General features: G+C 32.2%; 2 protein-coding genes and 1 long non-coding RNA gene across 5 annotated transcripts in view; 2 read left to right on the forward strand and 1 right to left on the reverse strand.

Moving 5' to 3' along the window:
- LOC143058905 (uncharacterized) overlaps window positions 1-3,080 on the reverse strand; it is a 35,065-nt gene extending 31,985 nt beyond the window's left edge. The window contains exon 1 of the mRNA XM_076232382.1: window positions 3,024-3,080. The gene's annotated coding sequence lies outside the window, so the exon portion shown is untranslated. The remainder of the gene's footprint in view (window positions 1-3,023) is intronic.
- The window catches only part of LOC143058904 (solute carrier organic anion transporter family member 4A1-like), a 70,568-nt gene that overhangs the window by 1,052 nt on the left and 53,931 nt on the right, over window positions 1-15,585 (forward strand). The window lies entirely within an intron of this gene.
- On the forward strand, window positions 4,837-5,933 carry LOC143058356 (uncharacterized). Its single transcript, XR_012973023.1, has 2 exons — window positions 4,837-5,502; window positions 5,565-5,933. It is a non-coding gene; the product is annotated as an uncharacterized LOC143058356 (long non-coding RNA).

Below are 15,585 nucleotides of genomic sequence, written 5' to 3' on the forward strand. Positions count from 1 at the left end.
GATTATATGTGAACATTTTGTCTGTTTTCTATATACGCATTTGAGAATCCAGGGATAGCCTTTTTATTTATTTGGTGAAAATTTCAAAATTTTAAAACATTTTAAAAAGTTGAAATTTTGATATTTTAAAACTTTGATCTAAATTCCAAAAATCTTTTTTGTATTCGCATTTGAGAATCCAGGGGTTGGTTAGCTTTTTTCTGAATATGTGAAAGTTTTGTCTCTTTTCTGTATTCGCATTTGAGAATCCAGGGGTTGGTTAGCTTTTTTTCGGATTATGTGAAAGTTTTGTCTCTTTTTTGTATTCGCATTTGAGAATCCAGGGGTTGGTTAGTTTTTTTTTTCGGATTATGTGAAAGTTTTGTCTCTTTTCTGTATGCGCTTTTGAGAATCCAGGGGTGGGTTATTATTCTTCGGATTATGTGAACATTTTGTCTGTTTTCTGTATGCGCATTTGAGAATCTAGGGATAGGTTTGTTTTGTGGTGGTTATTTTTAGGATTATGTGAACGTTTTAAAGTGTTTCGCGGTTTTGGAATTACGCCTTAGTAAATGGCTGGATCCACTACTGATGTAGTATTTTGTCTCAGGGGAATTGAAATAGATGCAATAATAACAGCAATAGCAGACAATTCTTATTTTTTACATGAATTTTAAACCCGTTGTAGAAGATCTTATGAAATCCTTGTTATTTTTTCATCGCTTTTGAAATAAAAGGGTGTTCAATGTATGGAAAAGATATGTTAAATGTATGAAAATTCTAGAGCGAATCATTTCCTGCCAAATTTTCTATTTAGAAAGTAAGCAAGTTATTGGATTCGGCTCGTATGAACATTATAACATAGAAAACATGAGCTATTTTACAGACTACATGTTTTATATAAAAATCATGCAGCTTCATGCAAAAACTAATAAACAAATTGAATGTCTGAACACATGTACGGATTTTTGCCTTACTATATGTACGAGTCTTTGATTTTTTCTGCTTTTTAAGCTCCTTTATTCCTATACTATCAAAATATTACAGTCTTTTAAGAAACTTGTTATTTTGAACTAAAGGAGCGAACATTCTTAAAATCCTGAAGCATGCAATTTTTAAGCGCTTAATGTTTAATCAAACTAGCCGCTTCACGTCAAAATCTGTGATATATATAAATAATTTATATACTAAAAGCATATAATTCGTCTTTTTTCATCTCGGATTTAACTCGAATAATTCTGCGCCCTCTAGCGGCCTATAGCCTATATAGTTATCGAGGTTAATGTACATGTAGCAATCGGAGATTAGACGGCGATCGGCGGAATGTAACGACTGGCATTATTCGGGTTATCTCGGATTAAATATCTAATACGATTTTTTAAAAGGTCAATTCAAAACAAGAAGAACTAATTGGTGTGAGTTTTATGTAATTATTATAGGTAAGACAATACTTGGTCATGTTTTGTGAAGATTTAAGCCCAATGCGAAGAATTTAGATACAAGACCGAAATATGAGAAGGCATCGACTATTTTTTTTTTTTTTTTTTTTAGTTTTTTTGCCAGGTAATTTAATTTATTTAAAAATTCTTTCAGTCGCATTTTCCGTTTGCTAAATACTATACTTTTTACTTTGAGATTCATGGTATATACCTTTTTTAAGTTGTTTTGTGTCTTGTAAATTTACTCAATAGTATAATTACTGCAATCTTATTTCTTTCAATTTGTGTCATGTGATTTACCAGATTAGAGCAACTTACTGTAAACAAATGTAACAAACAAGTTGCTAAATTTTGCTCACTGTACATGTGTTGTTCTTTAGTGTGCGTTGATGTTGAACAGATTGCATGAGGTTAACACAGAAATTCTAATCCATACAATTTTTAAAAAACACGTTTCAAGATCTTAGACTACCTGACATAGCCGTTTGATCGCATGACTCGGGATCTGTTGTTTTACAAGTATCTAAGCTTAAAGTTTACACAGAAACAGGGAGTTACGGGATTTACAAAATCAAAGCATTGTCGATGCTGTAAGCAAGCCATACTATACGTAGCGAGTTCAATGATTTGTACAAAATTTAATCCATGGCTAGTCTTCTGATATTCTTTCTGACCATACTTTTTTCAATATATTTTTTTTCATTCCCATAACTTTACTGTTAAATTTCTATGTTATGGTCCAAAAAAAAAAAATGGAACTAAACAATATTGATGCAAATACGTGTATTGATATCTTAGGACAGCTTCGAGTCATGGTTTAGTTTTTATTTTTGGTGTTTACACGCCACTTTTAAGCACCTCTTTTAGGCTATTTCGTGGCGGCCAGTTTTCATTGGTGGAGAAAGCTGGAGTGGCCGGAGAAAACCACTCACCTTCAATAGGAAAACTGACAATCCTAGTCAATTAAGATTGGAGTCAAGAGCACCCGTACGAGCAGGGTTCGAACTCACAACCTCAGTGTTGACTGGCTAGTGATTACAGAAGTAACTTAAAAGACCACTCGCCCACCAAAGCCCCTCGAGTCATAGATAAACATATATCTCTCGAAAATTTAAACCAGGCCCTTTAATCTTTGATAGTCTTAATCATATAACATAGATAAAGTATGACACTACATAATGAAGGGTTCCTATGAGAATGTAGAACAATTAAGTAAGCCACATGTGAGTGACGTATTCACTAATCTCGTCTTCCTTTTACAGTAAAAGAACTCAACAGAATTGTTGTTATCAACATAAGGATGGACGGCAAAACAGATGTTTTATTTTCTTTTATTTTTATCGCTGTTTTTGGTGGTTGTGTTGCTTATTTAAGGGTGTAGTATGGTTTCAGGGAGATAGCTCTTCAAATCAGTTACTAGTATGCGTTTGTAAATGTCAAGTTTCATCATTTTTTAAAGCAATAAATCCATTATTAAAGTACATACCTGAAACGGAAGGTAAATAATATATACGTATCGTAAAAGCTTGCCGAAATATATTTATGAAATGGATGACACAAACGTCCTGACAATTTTAAGAGTTATTTCCCTTAACCTAGGCTTACCTTCTTAAGCTGATTTGAGTTATGTTTCGTTTGTTCCTGTCTATTAGAATGTCTTAAGGATGTACTTAGGTGAGGTTTTGGAATTTGTGTAAATTGTTCGGACTCCTTGGTGTTTTTCCATACAATACAATGTAAAATATTTTGCCCCATAACACCCTTTTATTTTTTCATATTAGACTTAATAGCTCATGAAAGGTCATTTACCAAAATTTTAGAAGATTCTTAATTTTCTTTCTTTTGTTTTGAGACCCAAATAGTACCAATGCAAATATAAGGTAAAAGTCCGAGTCAGCCTTTTCCCGCCATATTTTAAATCTCATATATAACTCGAAATGGAGGTCCATGATCTATCAATATTTTTAACTTATTCTTATCCTTAATTGATGCTCTACCAGCTTATAGTATCAATTTTAACTTCTTAATTTATTAATTTTTACCTAACCTCACCTAAGTACATCCTTAACCTCACAACTATCTTGAAGTTTATACATGATAACTTATCTTGGATGAATTCGCCGTCCACCTTTTCAGAGTCCTAACCGATTGTTGTTCATGCGTGTGTTCAGAGCTGAATATTAATATAGAACCGTTTTCATAACAGTGTAGACAAGACCATTTCTTGACGTGGTCAGGTTATCAATAGACTGGGTCGGATTAGGTGAACGTTCGTCTGTAATGTCCATTTGTCATATTGGTGTCTTCCTCGAATGCTAACATTTTAGATGTTACCTATTCCTCGAATGCCAACAAAAATATTTCAATACATGTTTATATAATAACAATAAATGTTTTTATAAGTATTTAACTGTTAAAAATAATTAATGAACTTTATAGAAATGCAACATTTTATCACTTTCTCATAAGGAAAAATAGTAGATTTTAGGGGTAAAATTATTATGAATTTTAAAGAAATAAAGAAAATTAAAACGTTTTATTACTTTTTATCAAAAATATATGTTTGGAATGAATATGTTAATAACATAAGAAATATTAAAAATTTTAATGAAATTTTAGTTCAATACAATTATTTAAAACAAAATAAAGAATATACAAGATTTGTTTAGTTCCATATCAATTTAAATATTTTATTAGTTAATATAAAGTATATGAAGATTTCAGTTGTACAATTAATTAAATTAAAAAAATAGTTAATTTAATTTGATAACTTCTAAGCTGGAAACTCTACAAAAGTTTCAAGAAAATTCATGAAATATGGTAACAAGAATTCAGATGAGTTGCGAACATGACAAACAACTAATCAATGTTATTTTACAAGTCACTTACAATAAAAAAAAAAAAAACGGGTGTAATTGTATAACCAAGAAAATTATCCTGAACAAACTGAAATAAACAAAATAGTAACCTAACACGAGATACAAAGTTTCAAGAAATGTAATCAGTAATATGGAAGGATATTACAGCACACACAACTATAGCCTATTGAAAAATAACCTTCGGAGCCCAAAGAGTCTATTGTAGAATTTGTGCAAACTGGAATTCTTGTCCTGACAATATGCACATATTGACTTTCTGATGCAACACTTTTGAAAGTTTCATTTTTTAAAAGAGAATCCATCTTTGTTCAAGCAGGAGCACCAACATATGATTTTTAACAAATTAACAAACATGAACTAGATTTAGTTACCTGTTTAATTAGTATGATTGTTTTGATAAGCATGCACTTTTGTTGTGATAACTACTTGCACCTATTCCTTGAACGCCAACATAATTTTACAGGTAAATTGTCGGTAGATCAAAGGATGTTGGCATTCAAGGAATAAACCGTCATATTGTACGTGTTATAGACATTTAAACTCGGCAATGGACATTTGAGCGCATTGACAGGACATTTGAGCGAAAAAAAAAGGACGTTTGAGCGCCAAAGTATAGGACATTTGAGCGCCTAAATTTTAGGACATTTGAGCGAAAATAAGAATAAGCGTAGGACATTTGAGCGAAAACAAGTCTTGGATAGAGAATTGTCTTATTGGCAATCACACCACGAATATAGTTCATTAAATGAGGAGTTTACCAACAAAAAGATTAAAACATATTTTAATTGTAAAAAACAAAGCACTAAAAACAAAGCACAGTCATAAAACAGGAGTTTACCAACAAAAAGATTAAAACATCTTTTAATTGTAAACAAAGCACTAAAAACAAAGCACTGTCATAAAACATAAAACTCGGCAACGGCATTATTTACAAGTCTGTTCGGGCTTGGAACTTATATCCCAGGCTTCTGACATAAAAATCCCTCGTAATTTCCTGCTGGCAGTATTTCGAATGCAAATCCCGGAGATTCTGTTCCTTCTCCTTTTCTGTTCGGCTCTGCGGTGCATCAATGTTCAAACTCCGAATTTTTATGTAAGTCACAGATTGCAATTTGATAATAGTGTCAAGGAAAATATAAATTGATGGATGACTGTGATAGAACTGCTCGTTATAATGGGCATGAAATGATTCGGGCCCATTGTTAGTACGTTTTAACGAGGATGGAACTTCGGCAACTTTACATTAACATTAAATTTGTAAAAAAAGGTACTTACTGTACATCTCCAGGATATTTCTTCTCCTTTTAGTGTTTTGTCCACTCTATATCGGAAACTGTCACAAACAAGGCTTCTTTTTCCCTTATTAGTTTCGGTCAAAATAATATCCATTTTAACACGTACATGTATTATTAGTATTAAGATTTCAAGTGCCAAGGGACATTTCACTTAATAGATATATATATAAGAATTTTAGAACAAAGAAAATTTGCATAGCCAATGAATTATAGTAGAATTGATTGGTAAATAGAGATCAACTTAGGATTTCACTTACATAAACCAGCCAGAACCGGTCGAATTACTCGGGTGTGAAATAAAATAAAAAATATTTATAACTAAATCTTACTTTTTTTTCTTACTTTTAAAAAAAAATCTTAATTCGTGTAAAATTATCAGGGAAAATTTCGCTCAAATGTCCTGTCTGAAAACTCAGGTAAGGTTAATATCCCGGCGCTCAAATGTCCTATGAAGTCGGCGCTCAAATGACCCTATGTGCTTTTTTCTTTTTCGCTCAAATGTCCTATGCCCTTTAAACTGTGGGGTCCCCAAAGGTTTTAAGCGCCTACATAAAATAATACCAATACCTAGCAAAGGACTAAACCCTGTGTATTGATTTAAATGATAACTGCTTAAACTTTTTTTTCTTCTCGTGCATCTGCATGTACATTAATCTGTTATTCTAATTTAATCCCTATTGGAAGCGAAAAATCACTGTTATCGACAGCCGATGACAAACAAGTTTTACGTACTAGTACTTGATTCAGTATTTTTACCAACATAGGTATTGTGGTTGCCGACGATGTTATGAAAGGATTTTGCATGGATATGCGAATAACCTGAAATTGTGTTCCATGCATGATTTAAGAGCCTTAAATTAGTATTCATTCATGTGTCAAGGGACCTCGTTGTGTTAATACACTCGTCAATAACCTGACATAGTTAACCATATATATGTCAAGAATCTAAGTTAGTAACGTTGTTATTCAAGCATGTGACATTGACCAAATGACGATGAATATTACGTCTATAGGTACATTGTACGCCTTTTAAAAATGAGTAAAACCAGTACCGCGTAGCACATGTGGGTGATAAAGTTCCCCGAAATATGGACAAATGTAAAACGATTTAAACGAGAAAACTGTACAAAAAAACATACAGCAACGACTGAATTAGAGCCTGCTGATTTTGGACAGGCATCAGATTGAATATGTGCTTATTCAAATAAACGTCCCTGGTTCAGCAACACTGAGGTTGTGATATCGACTCTAACCTTAATTGACAAGGGCTGTCAATTTTCCTATCGAAGATCGACGGTTTTCTGCAGCCAGTCCGGTTTCCTCTACCAATACAAATTGTCTGCCACGAAATACATGTACATTGTAGCAAAATTGGGCTGGAAGTGGCGTTAAACACCAGTCGCCGATTAAGCAATAAACCCATCATTAAAGTTAATAGTATTAATAAGATAGCATATTGGAATGTGCATGTACGTTTAAGCTATAATAAATAGTTTATTTGTTTAATTCTTGTTAAAATGTTTCAAAAAAAAATCTAGTGAATTTATTCATTAATCTTTGTATGATTTTGAATTTCAAAATTATTTCTTATTTGCACCTAAAAAAGTTTTACATTTACCGAAAGGAGGAAATCATACTAGTATAGAACAATATTAAGATACGTTCCTTAATAGTAAATTGGTATCTTAGTAACCCAGCATGGCTAAGCTACAGGTTATCAAAGACAAATATATGTATTTACACGGTGTCACCTGAGGTTGGTAATTCGTTTTATCATGCTGATTTTGTCAATATTCAATTGACTGTAAATTCAAGGGGGAAAACTACACGGTTTGGTAAAAAAACATACTTGAAAAATTAATAAGACTTCAAACTATTTTGTTTTCGTGAGCTAAACAATATGAGTAATAAAAAGATAAAATGTATCTTTGATATCTTTGGTAGACGTCGAATTAAACATGTGTCGTCATTAAGCAAGAAGCAATCATAAATCAAAATTTACAAAAATGGCTAAGAATTTCAGATCAATATCTTAATAAAAAAAAAATATTAACAAAAATACAGCACTAAAGGTATAATACATATTAAAAAGAGGCCGAAGTCCACAAAATCAAACGTTGGCGTAAACCAACCAACGGATCGAATGGAAAATAACTGTCACATTCCAGATTTGAAACAGACATTTCCGAGAGAAACAAATTGTTGGTTAAACCTGTTTTTTTTTGTAGATAGCTTAACCGTCCATTTGTATTACAAATAAATGTGACTTGCGTGATAAATTAAAATTAGTAAATAATGAAATCAAATATCTTTTAAAATTGTCTGGTTTAATAGGCAATATACCACATATTAACTAATATACTCTCCGAAAAAATTGATATATTGTCCCAGCCATGCTCGGATTCAGTCATTTTGAAAATTTTAAAATATAGAAATCACTAATTTTAAAATATTAAAATCACTAATTTTGAAATAATAAAATCACTTATTTTGAAATATTAAAATCACTAATTTTGAAATTTAAAAGGCACTAGTTTTGAAATATACAAATCCTCCACTGCTGGCACACATTTGAAAAGAAGCTCTTGTAAACCTTTTGATCCTTCCCAAACGCTACGACCTAGCTAGCAACCACTCGCTAGTAGCCACTCTGATACAGACCTTCTAAAATTCAAACTGACCACACGCACGATACACGCACGGTGAATGTACGATACACGCACGGTACACGCACGATACACGATACACGCACGATGAGCGATGAGCGTTACACGGAGGATTAACGCAAAATGAATGATGAATGATGAACGCACGATACACGCACGATGCACGATGAATGATAAATACACGATACACGCACGATACACGCACGTTGAATGATTCATTGACGACTGAAAAACGAACGCTTTTTACACGATTCTCAAAGCTATTTTATTTAGAATAGTATTTTAAATTGATATGCATTTTCATTAAAAGGCAATACTTGTAGCTGTTTTGCCGATACCAGCATAATAGATAATATACTATTTTGCCAGCTCAGATTCAAATAACTTAATTAAAGTAGGCTATTTTATAATAGGCACCGGAAATATTTGTGAACTAGGGCAGAAGCTCCTAACAATCAAAATATAGTGTCTTGATTTTGTTCAGCCTGAGAGTTCAAGTTTACGGCAAACGAAGGCGAGACATTGTTACGGTTACGCGAGACCCTTACTTATTTTATTTCATACAGTTAAAAATCTAAATTTTATTTGCATGCATACAATGTCCGACGCATTATATCTACAGAGAGTGACTGGTTCTAGAAATTATTTCAACTACATGTTTGATATAATTGATTGCAATAAATGAATGATCTATGTATTTTCATTTAAAAAAAAACAGCTTAACAATTTTCTATATTTTTTCATTAAATCATAAACCGATGCATATTAAATGATTTTTAAAAAAATTAAAAACATATTTTTATGGTAAATATATCTAAATGTCTGGGTAATTTTCTTCTCCAAATAATTATTTTTTTCATTTTTTAAGGTAATAGTGTTATCAGTTATGTAATTTGACACGTGTCTTTTAAATTTAGCACATGAAGATATATTTTTTAGATGCATATACACATGTACAAATTGATTTTGTAAAAAAATCATTGTCGGTCTAAAACTGTATCGCATGCCCATAAATGTCCTAAAGCTTTAAATGTCAGATCATGAGGTCTGAATGGGGAGTCATTATTTCTGTAATTTTAGGCAATTTGTTTTATAATTCGTTTTACCTTTTGTCGATCATTCTTTATTCCATATATTCTAGTACCTCATCATTTTCTTTTCTATTTGTCTGGTTATTTTTTGTATTCTTTATTTTTTTGTCTATTTCCTTCTATAAACCCCCATTCACACCCTCATGTATAATGGAAGACGATGAAAATTTTGGTATACATACCACCCGTTGTCACTTTCACCTGACATACAGATCACATATTGTTATTACGGCCCGTTATTTCCACCTGGACACAGGACTTATATAATATACATATTACGTAATAATAACGGATATAGTAAATTCAGTAGAATATAACATGTATCAACGCACTGACTCCTTAAATGTATTTTGTACTGACAAAAAATTGTAAATAGTATTTTTAGTTATTTTAAAACTAAGAATGAAAATCGAGAATATGTCAAAGAGATAACAACCCGTAAAGAACAATTGACAGCCGAAGGCCACCAGTTATATTTGCTAATGTTTTAGTTTCGAATAAGGCAAAAGTACGGAAGCCGATAAGGGCCATTCAAAAAAAAAATTATGTCGTTATTACGACATCGTTATGTCGTAATTTCGACATAACATGTCGTTATAACGACATCGCTATGTCGTAATTTCGACATAACATGTTGTAATAACGACATAGCTATGTCGTAATAACGTCATCGCTATATATTTAAAAGAATATGTATTATGATTGCCTAGAGACTAAATGACACAGAAATTAACAACTATAGGTCATCATAATGCTCCCAATAATTAGAAAAGCCCCCGCATAGTCAGCTATAAAAGAGGGACGGTCGAAAGATATCAGAGGGAGAGTCCCCGAAATGCTGTGTGGCAGACAGTGTTATTAATTAATTATTAGCTCCGTTGGTAAAACTCCAATTTCATATTTAATGTATTTCATTGTTAAATGATTTACATGAAGCTTAATAAGTATATATTTGTTAATTGCATAGCTTTTGCTATTTGAATTCATTGGTTAACGATATTTATTTATATAGTAAAGTTTAATTTTTGCATCGTCGCAAAATCTCTGGTACCTTCTTTGGTTACATTCTGTAAGAAACTTATATATTTTATAGATCCCATTGAAGTTAAACGAAGTTCCGATCGTGGAAGGGCTATATAGCCTATCAAGGTCAACAAAAAGTTCAATTTGTTTCAGTCCTACCAAGGCAAGGCAAGCCAGGCTGTCCACCTCCCTGTAAATAAGCGCATACTACATGGCTTCTTGAAATAAGGGTGAACTAAAGTATTGATTGCTCTATATCTACTTTCAAACGGTGGGCACGATGTTCCTACAACCCCTAGGATTTAAAACAGAATCTTCAAAATTTCATCCGCGCAAAACAAAATAAAAATGTTAGAAAACACGAACCAATATTAAAACAAAATCAATATATGTTTTAAATTATGTTTTTACAGCTCTTCATCCTTTAGTAAGTAATACCTAGTTTATTTGAGGATTAAAATAACAAAGCTAAGTGAAAAAAACGGATGTCCAACGTTACATTTATGAAAAACTGTTTTAACTCTTATGTAAAGTGATCCTATTTCTTATTCTCTGATCTTTTTGATTCTTGGCAGGAACAGCGACATGTGTCGGTTCTTTGTGGCGTTAAAGCCGTTATTTTGCCAAATTTCATTTGACTCGGTGGCTGCATATTAAGCTGGAATAAGAAAAATGTCCAACGACGTATTTCGTTAACTTAACGACTGAAAGTGAATTTTATAAGTAGATATAGCAGAAAATGAATAAAAAGAGTAAGACACTAATAATATCTAACAAAAGTACAAATATTTGCCTGATTGTTCGTGAGTTCAAATATTGCTGATTCAATAAAATCTTCTCTTCACAGTCGTTTTTCTAACGGTAGCAATTTTGTCCAAGTTGATATTTCATTTTCAAAGCAGTTAACGCGTATTTTTTTATAATTGATCAAAACAAAAGTTAGATACACGAAGAGTAAAAAATGCCAAGATTCTTTTCTTATTAACTACATATTTGGGTCTTCAAGGAATAAAATGATTCCACACATTACAAAACGGTAGCCAATTTGTCCAAACGTCTGAAAACGTCTAAAATCCGAAAGACGCTAATTTCCGACGTTACATGTGCTAAAGTTTCAATTAAATGTTCATAATAATTAACAACAAATCGTGTTATGAAATTTGGAAAAAGAGGTTGATGATTGCTGCAGAATAAAAGAATAGTGCATGTTGCTATAGACTCCGCCCAGGGACATAGGTTCGACACAGGTTAAATTTTGCAATTTTTATTAATCGTTTATAGTTTTTAACGATTTATTTAATAGAATGCGGAAATGGGGAAAAATCACATGATCTTCGTCCACTTTTTGCAAAGACAAATTGGAGACACTAAGACAGTCCTCTAAATGTAAAATGCGAATTGAAATTTATGTTGCGGAAGTACTCTGAAATAGACAATTTAAAGTCGTCACTTCAGTAAGGTGCAATCACCAATAATAAAAGACTTAATACCAGTTCACGGAATGTTTTAATTCGCGATTTGTCCTGCTATTCATGTTATAACTGTCGTGATGAAAGTAATTCCTGTACTATCGAAGCCGGAACTTTTCGTCAATATAAACTTGTGCATGAAATGCAGGTAATTGAAAGACGAATCCCAAACAGCGACGAAAACTGTTTCATCGAATTAATAAAAACCCGGGATTATATTAGCCGTTTTCGCGGACAATCCAGGAGTAGATTACTATATTTTAAAACGTATATCAGAAGTTGAACACTATATATAGATGACTTGGGAAATAATTCTCAAGCCAAGGTTCAAGTAATTGAAGGGGTGTATTTCGACAACTTGTGTGCCAGGGAAAACACAATTCTATTCAAATTTAAACAAGGGTAAAAATGTCCGATTTACTTGCAGTGTCAGATATACTAGTATTTGAATTGGAGTTGAATTAAGATATAGAAATTTTACAATGACAGATGATATGCACCTTGAAAGTTAAACATCCTATGAAAAAAGTTTTGTACATCTAAAATTTTTTTTTTTATTGTAAACCGTATACATGTACTTCCTCCCATCTTTCCTTCCTACATTACTTGCGACAGTTCTGCATTTTTTGTTGAAATAACTTAAAGGATAAACATTATTAAATCGAATCATTTCCACAACTTTAGGTAACTTATGATAAAATGACATCACAAAACGAACAGAACCAGAATCAACCAACATATAAAAAACCGAATAAAACTTGCAAAAATTAATCGAAGTCAAAAACCCTCTTCGACGCCGCATTTTAAGTGTAATGTGGTGTTGTAGGAACATCGTGCCTAACGTTTGAAAGTAAAAATAGAGCAATCAATACTTCAATTCACCCTTATTACAAGAAGCCATGTAGTTTGCGCTTATTAATTGGGATGTGGAAAGCTTAGTTTGCCTTGGTAGGACTGAATGTCAGTCCACATATGGTTCCACATATTATTCTTCCAATAAATTGAGGTTTTTAACGTCTTTGACTGGCTGTGTAGACTTTCGTGATACGAAAGTAGTTGAATGAACTTTAATGGGTTCTATAAAATATATAAGTTTCTCACAGAAGGAAACCAAAGAAGGTAACCAAAGATTTTGCGACGATGCACATATTAAATTTGACAATATAAATAGATATCTTTAACCACTGGATTCAAATAGCAAAAGCTATGCAATTAACAAATATATTCTTATTAAGCTTCATGTAAATTATTTAACAATGAAATACATTAAATATGAAATTTGGAGTTTTACCAAGGGAGCTAATAATTTATAAATAACACTGTCTGCCACACAGCATTTCGGAGACTCTCCCTCTGGTATCTTTCGTCCCTCTTTTATAGCTGACTATGCGGGGGCTTTTCTAATTATTGGGGGAATTATGATGACCTATAGCTGTTAATTTCTGTGTCATTTAGTGTCTTGGCAATCATAATACATATTCTTTTATATATATATATATATATATATATATATATATATATATATATATATATATATATATATATATATATATATATATATATATATATATATATATATATGGCGATGTCGTTATTAAGACATAGTGATGTCGTTATTACAACATGTTATGTCGAAATTACGACATAGCGATGTCGTTATAACGACATGTTATGTCGAAATAACGACATCGCGATGTCGTAATAACGACATGTTATGTCTAAATAACGACATGTTATGTCGAAATTACGACATGCTATGTTACGACATAATTTTTTTTTTTAATGGCCCTTATCGGCTTCCGTACAAAAGCCATTGTATTTTCAGAAAATCTCTAAACGGATAATGAGAATTTAGCGACCTTGACTTGCTAACAGCCCTAGCACTGTCTCTAAACATTGCCGAATTTAAGAGCCTATATCAATTAAGGGATATGCTACCTAGCTTTTGATGTTTACAAAAATATCCATTTCAGAACCAAATTGTGGCTTCTTTATATTTATACCAAAATTGAGTTCAAGGCAGTATTTTGTCGAAGAGAACTATTACCCAAAGTGCAACATGCGAGAAGAAGTTTCATTTCCCTTATTGTTTTTAGTGATGTGACTTATCTTTCGAGGTTACGTCACGGAAATATATCTTAAATGAAAAAGAACTGGGTGCATCCCTAAAAAACAAATTAAAAAAAATCTAAATATATAAAATGACGGGTATTCGTCAATCAGACAGCAATCCAACATATGAACATAAACTCAAGAAAGTTACCTGACATCTAGAATAAGAGGTACATAAGCATACATGTACCCCGCGCTGGTAAAATTCAATTTATACTGCACTCGTTCTATTTGAGCAGTCAAAATGCGTTGACTGTATATTTCTATGTCATATACAGTCACTGACCCGATATCACTTTTCCTCATGAATATTTAAATAGAAATTGCCGAACTAATATAGAAGTATTCATACGACCTCTTCAACCTGTTCTTGTTTCAAATGCATACAACGATGCGTGGAACGACTCAACATTGTTTCTTTTGCAATTATTGGAAAAACATATTTAATTTGTTAATATTTTTTGGTTGCAACCTATAAACCATTATGTTTTATGCTTATGGTTGATATTTAAGTCCATACTCAAACGATTTCGTTCACCATCGAGTGTTGGTTTCAACAGGTAAATGTAAATTTCATTGTATTATATATTTCTCCGCGAGCATGATGTGAGGCGTTTTTAAAGGGTATTTCCACCAATATTTAACTACAGCCTCGCATTTCCCCGTTTCTAAGCCTCAGCCTTATATCGTTGATATGTCAAGTCAATGCACTATTATTGTCTATATACATGTAGGACTGTCAAACGGGAAATACGCGAAAGATTTGGTTTTATACGTACGAATGAGTATCATTCCCTAAATACATACGGGTCCACAAACTATTCTTACGATTATATAATGGTAAATGAGGATCCCATTAGAGGAACAAATTAAGTAACGATACATGTAGAGGCAAGAATAATTTATACTTGCAAAACATCAAATAGGACGATCTCTCAATAACAACGCAGCAAGTTGAACTATAACATCCATGGGCAATAACACTGTAGTAAATGCTTTATATACGGACATTGAAACAAATATACTGCTCATAATAATTGCACATATGTAGACTTTAATTAAGGTATCCCGCGTTTTATAAACCATCACACTCCATTGCGCCAAAGTCTACTGGTCTGCGCCGAAGTGTGCTGAGCTACTATTTCATTATTCAACCCAATGTATTAATACCGTTTTGAGCTATAAAACAAAGGCAACCCTTTATAGATCTTTATACTAGTCAAAAATTGCTTGGTCTTGATAGATGCATACGAAACTACAATTAATTGTTTGTATTTCTCAATCTATTCTATCCGATAAAAATGAACAAAAAAATGGATAAAAACTACCGATTTTTCTATGAAACAAAATTTATCCTTAATGGAGTCTTTGTCATATAGATTCATAAAGGACAAAAAAATCTCCTCAGTAACAACAAAAAACACCCCATGGTAAAAAAAACCACGGGTGCGTCTAAAGGAGTCCTTAGTGCACTAAGAACTTATAACATGCCACTAAGGACTAGATGGGATTATGTTACATGTAATTTCTTTTCATATTATGGTATATATCGATATTTGATGCATAAATTTCAAATTTTATAGAAAAATAATAATAAATAAACAAGATATTCAACATTATCAAGACACGTGC

Source organism: Mytilus galloprovincialis, chromosome 14, assembly GCF_965363235.1.
Source record: "Mytilus galloprovincialis chromosome 14, xbMytGall1.hap1.1, whole genome shotgun sequence".
Taxonomy (NCBI): Eukaryota; Metazoa; Mollusca; class Bivalvia; order Mytilida; family Mytilidae; genus Mytilus; species Mytilus galloprovincialis.